Genomic DNA, 6976 nt, shown 5'->3' with positions numbered 1-6976 from the left:
ACTTTATGGTCTCATGTTTACTTGATAAAGTGGTTCTGTTTCCACTAAATGCGTTGTACCTCAAGAGACCCTCTATCTCTCTTTTTTATGTATGTTTTATTATGATCTATTGTTTTAGACAATTAATTATATATATTTTTTTTCTCAAAAAAGTATTGCGCCTGGATGGTGTCTCTTTTTTACAGTGGATCCCACCTTGTTTCCACTGTTTTTATCTACCTGCTCTTACTGAAGATGTCCTCAAAACTGGCTTAATGAAATGGTAGATCGGAGAGTGACTGAGGCAGTGGAGGCAAAACAGGGCGGACCTGTTGCAGGCAGCGGCTAAGGCATCTTGGCCCCCATTGGGGGACCTCTCCAGAACTCCAGTGAAGGACCTGGGCGTGTAGACGAAGCCAAGGCAGACCCAGCAGAACCGGGTTGATGGCTTTAGGCAGGACGAGGAAGTTGATCTGTTCTGAGTGAAGGACTCCGATTTGTAACGTAAGTGGTTTCATGATAGCCACAATAGGATCGGGCAATGGTAGTCCATTTACAGAAGCAACAGCAAGGGATCTCTCTAGAAGAACTGTGGGTAGATGTAGTCGGTCTACTAAATCCTGCTGGATGAAATCTGCAGCTGCTCTGGAGTCAAAATAGGCAGAGGAGAAGTGTGATGTCTCTCCCGAGATGATGGTCACAGGAATAGATAATTTGGAAGAGGTTTTGATGTTTGGCATCATCCCACCTAGAGTTGCCTCTCTAGGAGCTGGAGTTTCCCGGCTTTTGTGGACATTGGCGCACGAAAGGGCCTTTAAGGCCGCAATACAAACACAGACCTGAAGAGCGTCAGCGCTGTTTCTCCTGCTCGGACAACTTGACTCTGTCTACCTGTATTGGTTCCTCAGGTAGAGCAACAAGAGGGGGCAGTAGTGGTCTCTGGAACAAGGGTGCTAATCTGTGAAAACGTCTCTCCACCGAACCTCCTCATCGCGTTCCTGGATCCTCATGTTGACCCGGGTAGCCAACAGGATATGGGCATCCAAGGTAGGTGGGAGGTCGCGGGCTGCCAGCTCGTCCATGGTGTGTGAGGACAGTCCATGCCATAGGTCGCCACCAATGCTTCATTGTTCCATGCCAACTCTGCTGCCAGGGTACGGAAGAAGATGGCATACTCTCCTGCTGTGGACCCCCTTGCTTGAGGGTTAGCAGAGTGGCTGCTGCTAAGGATGTTCGACCCGGCTTCTTGAACACGTCACAAAAAGTCTGTAAGAACAGGGCTAAGTCTGAACATTTGGGCCCCTGTCATTCCAGGATGGGGTTCGCCCATGCGAGGGACTTGCCAGCGAGGAGGGAAATAATGAACGCTACCTTGGCCTCATCAGAGGAGAAATGGTGAGCACGCAGTCATAGCAAGGAAAAAGAGGCAGTGCAACTGTGGATCCGGAAAACAGACAGTAGGAGTATTAGGCAGTGGAACGGCAGCAGTCTCTGGGGAAGGAACAGGGAGTTGATCCAGTCGGGCGATGATGAAGTTTACAGCCACGAGGAGTTGATCCTGACGTGCATATAGATACAATATATACTATGTCACAATCTATACTATGTCACAATCTAGGGAACATATGTAGCTGACTTTAGCTTGACTAATAACGCATTAAATACACAGTGGAAGATCCCTTATCTTGACCTTTTCAATGACTTCTCAATGGTTATTTTTGTGTGATATCACGCTGCAACAAGTTATCAGAGTCAAGTTAAAGATGGCTACATCCGTATGTGGACCCACTAGGCCGTGGGCTCCTGCTCAGATAGGGCTAGGTGTGGCAGGTTGCGCCAGACGAAGCGGATGGCACCAGGAATGGTAGATGACACACAGACGTGGCATATCCAGCCGGCGGTACCACACGACTCTGATAAAAGGCAGGCCAGTTAGGAAACAGCAAGGGATACAGGAAATAGGATGCAGGGAACGGGAACTCTGGGATCAAGCAGGAAAATACTAAGGGACCCTTTGCAATACAAACATGGGAAAAGTACAAACAACGCTCAAGCAAGGAGTGGAAGGGCAGAGACCTTTTTATAATCCAGGGTGCACTGGGGTAGGATAGAAAACTTTTAGGAAGTGCGCACGCTGGCCCTTTAAGGCACTCCTCGCACACTCCAGGAAGGGAAGGCCGCGCCAGCCGTGGTCTCTGGGGAGGTGGCCAGGAAGTTGTGGTCGCGGTCGTTCATCACAGGGTGAGCGACAGAGGTCCGCAGTTATAACACTGAGATTTTTTTTGGTGTTGTATATATGTACTGAGCAGTGGCGTAAATACCGCCGTAGCAGCCGTAGCGGCAGCTACGGGGCCCGTGGCATGAGGGGGCCCGTGTCGCCCGCCGGCACGGGCCCCCACCATGGCCGGAGGCTCCGCTGGCAGCCGCTATGGCTGCTACAGCGGAACGCCACTGAACACTATGGCAGAGCAGGGAGGTATCTCCCCGCTCTGCCATTAACTGGTTCCCGACCGCTGGCTGTATTTTTACGGCCAGCGGTCAGGGTCCTTAAAACCCGAGCCATAGACTTTTTACGACTCCGGTTTTAACATACTGCCCGCGCGATCGGGCTGCTGAATGTCGGGTCTCCGGCTGCAAGTGACTGCCGGGGACCCTGAGGAGAGGATAGAAGCAGCTTTCGCTGCCAGCGATCACACATGTATCCCCTATCCTGCGGATAGGGGATACATGTATTTTGTAGGACACACTGTAGGTCACATTTTTATGGGAGGGGGGACGCTGTATGGCGTTCCCTACAGGGGGGGGAACGCTGTATGGCGTTCCCTACAGGGGGGGGGGCTGTATGGCGTTCCCTACAGGGTGGGGCTGTATGTCGTTCCCTACAGGGGGGGGCTCTATGGCGTTCTCTACAGGGGGGGATGTATGGCGTTCCCTACAGGGGGGGGCTGTATGGCGTTCTCTACAGGGGGGGCTGTATGGCGTTCTCTACAGGGGGGGATGTATGGTGTTCCCTACAGGGGGGTCTGTATGGCGTTCTCTACAGGGGGGATGTATGGCGTTCTCTGCAGGGGGACTGTATGGCGTTCTCTACAGGAGGGCTGTATGGCGTTCTCTACAGGAGGGCTGTATGGCGTTCTCTACAGGGAGGGCTGTATGGCGTTAGCACTGTCCAATAAATATACAGTAAACAGAAGAAAATACGGTCCAGCAATCCTCATGACAATGTGATGACTTTATTAGAAAAACATTTTATAAACCACACGGCATGTTGAAGTGATGATACAAGACTGCTTACGCGCTTCGAAAGCCAACTACATTCTTTGCAAATGTACGCCATCTCCTCCAAACAGTCAATTACATTAGAAGTCCAGTTCCTTGTGCTGCATGACTCGTGGACGCCCTATCCGTGGTGATATCCGTGTCCTTTCCACTGCTTCTCACTTGAGTCCTGTAGGCACAAAAAACATTCTGCAAGTATCCATTGTCATCCGTGCCTGCAGATTCTGCTTTAATGATGCAACTCACTCAACTCCTTGTCTATTTCATCGTTTACTGATGCCTCTTTTAGATGCGACAGATGTATTTTTTTTATACTTACCAGCCTGCTTCACAGGCACCATCCCTTTTTATTGGCACCTGATCAATAAGGGGGTCCTTGCTCCACCACCATAACACTGCAATACTAAACAAAATCTTCCATAGACATCACAAAAACTAGACAAGCCTTTCCTCCCTTATGTTTCCCAACATTTCCTGGGACAAGTGTGTGTAGGTAGAAATCAACAAACATGTTTCCTGCCCCCAAACTTTACCCCCTCTTTCCAGTAAAGGATTGGCTTTCGGTATCACGCCTCCTCGCTTTTACCTTTTTACTTTATCCTGCGTAAACATTTTTTTCAGCATCTTAAACGTCTTGCCCATTAGCCCATCTATCCCCAACATCAGACCACTTATTATCATCTGACAGATCAGAATCAGACTCAACCAGCTACTGTTGCCTTCTTCTGCTTCTCTTTACATCCAGATGTGCTGCTCCTATAATTCCAAACATTGTGCCAGTACCCCGTGTTCTAAACATTTTGGCAACCCCAAGGTGTCCCTCTCCCATGTTGAGATTATGAGGCCCTACTGGGATATTGCTGCCTTCGTCGACCCTGGATCCCTGCGCAAGGATCCTGGCACTTGGCCCATCATCGTGCCATGTTCCCTCAAATTTTTGCTAGAATGATACCATTGAGGATACCTGCCTTGCTTCCTTGATGCCATTTGCTCCAAACAATCCAGTACACCCCAAGTCCAGGTCCTTGTGCTGCATGACTTGTGGGGGCTTTATACTTGGCAATATCCTGGCACCTTCCATTGCTTTCCGCTTGAGTGCTGTAAATATAAAAACATTCTGCCAGTGTCCATTATCACCTATGCCTGCAGATTATGACTGTGTAATGAAACTCACTTAAGTCCTTGTCTATTGCATCCAGGCCTTGACACATCACAAATGTTCTTGGCAGACCAAAGCTGTCTAAAATCCCCCTACACTCCCTCACCCAATTACCTTACACCTACGTTCAGTCCCAAACCGAGCCATGTGGCCAGCATTTTGGACAAAGATACCCCTAACTTACATTATGCCTATTCCTACCAACTATCCAAGGTTCCCCACTGCTACGCCTTTCTTGGCATTTTGCCCGCTCATTACTTTTTCAATGTACAGAGCTACTGGTGGATACTGTATATAGTAACTAATGATGGACATACCGCATATAGATGAAATATTACTTCAGAGAGTCCCCCTGGCAGCAGGCAGCCGATCTCAAGAAATTCTGGAACAAAAAGTATAAACTGTGAAGATATTATGACGTGCGCTTAGTATGGTTCATCATATCAACAAATATATGTTCAGCCTATTGAAAACATCAGGGAGATTGTTCCCACAGTCTTGTCATGTGTCTCTATAGGAACACATCTGGATGACATCACATTATAGAATTTCTATAGGTTGTTATTTGCTATAATACTTACATATATACGGTGGATCTCCTAGCATGTCGGCTGTCACTGGTGCCACATATTCAGATGTTATAAATGTCTGTAAAATACATAATGGGTTTAATGCACATACATAAAATAACCCCATATCTATAATGAATAATAATATATTTACTTTCACACATTTCATTTTCTATCACAGGGCGAGTCCAATGCCCCTCTGCCACACAAATAACACCAGCAGTATAATGGCACATAATAGTTGGAGGACCCTGGCATAGATTTTGTATCAGGGACCAGGAGCTTATTGTTATTCTTCTATATAATCTTATCCTTAATGGAAAACTTCTAATTTGTCTTTTGTGGAGTCTTTTGGACTGGAGTAGAGAGAGTAGAAAATGGTAAATTGGATTTCTGGATTCAACAGCCAAAATAATTATTAAAGGGGTTTTCTGACAGTTTCATAAACCTTAGTCTAAGCCGCATATGGCTAAAAATAACAAATTGTCCCTACTCATTTTTTAAATTCCCTGTGGCTCCTGCGCTGGTGGTTCTGTTGTCTTTAGTTGCTAGGCCATAGCGGTCATGTCCGTGTGGATGGCATGTCACGTGGCAGCTATTGTGTCCCATCCAGGGCCGGCCTTAGGTTTATTGGTGACATGTGCAGTATCTGTGACGTCCTCCCCCTTATGATGCACCATGTAGTGTCCAAATAATTTAATCATACAGTGCCCAAATAACATCACCCAGTCAATAAACTAGCTATGGTATCTTTCTGTTTTTTTATATTATAGGTTTGGGCCCTAAATGCCGGATCGGCAGTGTAAGTTGAGGGTGCCCAGGCCATCTATGGTGGTAGTGCCCTCTTCAGTATTGACTAGTAATACACACTATGTGATCATTTAGAGATGCAGTTAATAAAATACACTGACCTTGGACTCTCCTACTGAATACATCCGACTGAATGTAGAACGTTATGTGATGTGAGGTGGAGGGCTCTGCTTAATCTTTGATCTGCCCTCCTGGGACGTGTGGTTATCATTAACTCTTATGAGGAATTAATTCTAGGAGAAAGAAAGACAATGTATTAGGACAAATCTCAATCAATGGCAACATTTCTATCTAGAACAGAGTCCAGTCTCCAACCAGTGTAAAATTACCAAAGGGGTAAATAGGATGACCGGCTGGGGACCAGGGATTTGGGGTGGCCCACAGCTCTGGGGCTCCATACGCCCCTGAAATTGGACAAACAATAACGGCGCAGGGAGGAAGCGAAATGTCTGACCCGGTTGGTCGTCTATTAGGTGAGTATAATTTTTTATTTTATAGGAGCAAAGGGGGCACTATTAATATGGGGGATAAAAGGACTGAGTCGGGGCTTAGAAAAGGGGGCTTCATTACTGTGGGGCCATACAAAAGGGGCATTCTGACCCAGGACATACAAAAAGTGTCATTCTAATTGTGTAGGGTATTGGTGGATACTGCATATAGTAACTAATAAGAGACGCACCTTGCATAGATGAAATATTGCTTCAGAGAGTCCCCCTGGCAGCAGGCAGCCGATCTTAAGATGTTCTGGAAAATACAATAATTGTGTAGTTTTATTTCTCCAGACAGACGTGTGCTCAGTATAGACCACCCAACAATGAAGGAAATGTACATTAGGGCTCATGTACACAGCAACTTCATGTGGACGGACCTGTATGGTGGCGCACAGACTGCAGTACTGGTAATGTAGACACTCTGTGTGTGCTGTGTGCTCCCCCATAAGCCAAATGTGTATTAGGAAATTACATAAATAACAAGTCCCTTATATATTACTAATACCATAATATCTTCTTTATGGAGCATTTCTATAATAATATAAAGCTGCAGCAAAATTCCCAGCGTTTACTTTTGCTACATGTGGATGAGTTTTTGAGACTGTAACTATTCACCTGTAACACTTGTGAATTTTGCCGCGCAGCAAATCTGCAGCGTCTGAATTCAGCTTTATGGCGTAGAATATAGT

General features: G+C 46.6%; 1 long non-coding RNA gene across 1 annotated transcript; it reads right to left on the bottom strand.

Annotated features, from left to right (window-relative positions):
• Positions 1-5006: 5006 nt before the first annotated feature.
• On the bottom strand, positions 5007-6534 carry LOC142740509 (uncharacterized). The gene is made up of 3 exons (XR_012880745.1): positions 6476-6534; positions 5898-6029; positions 5007-5065 (listed from the first exon to the last, which is right to left on the bottom strand). It is a non-coding gene; the product is annotated as an uncharacterized LOC142740509 (long non-coding RNA).
• Positions 6535-6976: the final 442 nt, after the last annotated feature.

This window comes from Rhinoderma darwinii, chromosome 2, assembly GCF_050947455.1.
Source record: "Rhinoderma darwinii isolate aRhiDar2 chromosome 2, aRhiDar2.hap1, whole genome shotgun sequence".
NCBI classification, from domain to species: domain Eukaryota; kingdom Metazoa; phylum Chordata; class Amphibia; order Anura; family Rhinodermatidae; genus Rhinoderma; species Rhinoderma darwinii.
Note: the sequence above shows the minus strand (reverse complement) of the source record. Positions and strands in the feature narration are given on the sequence as shown.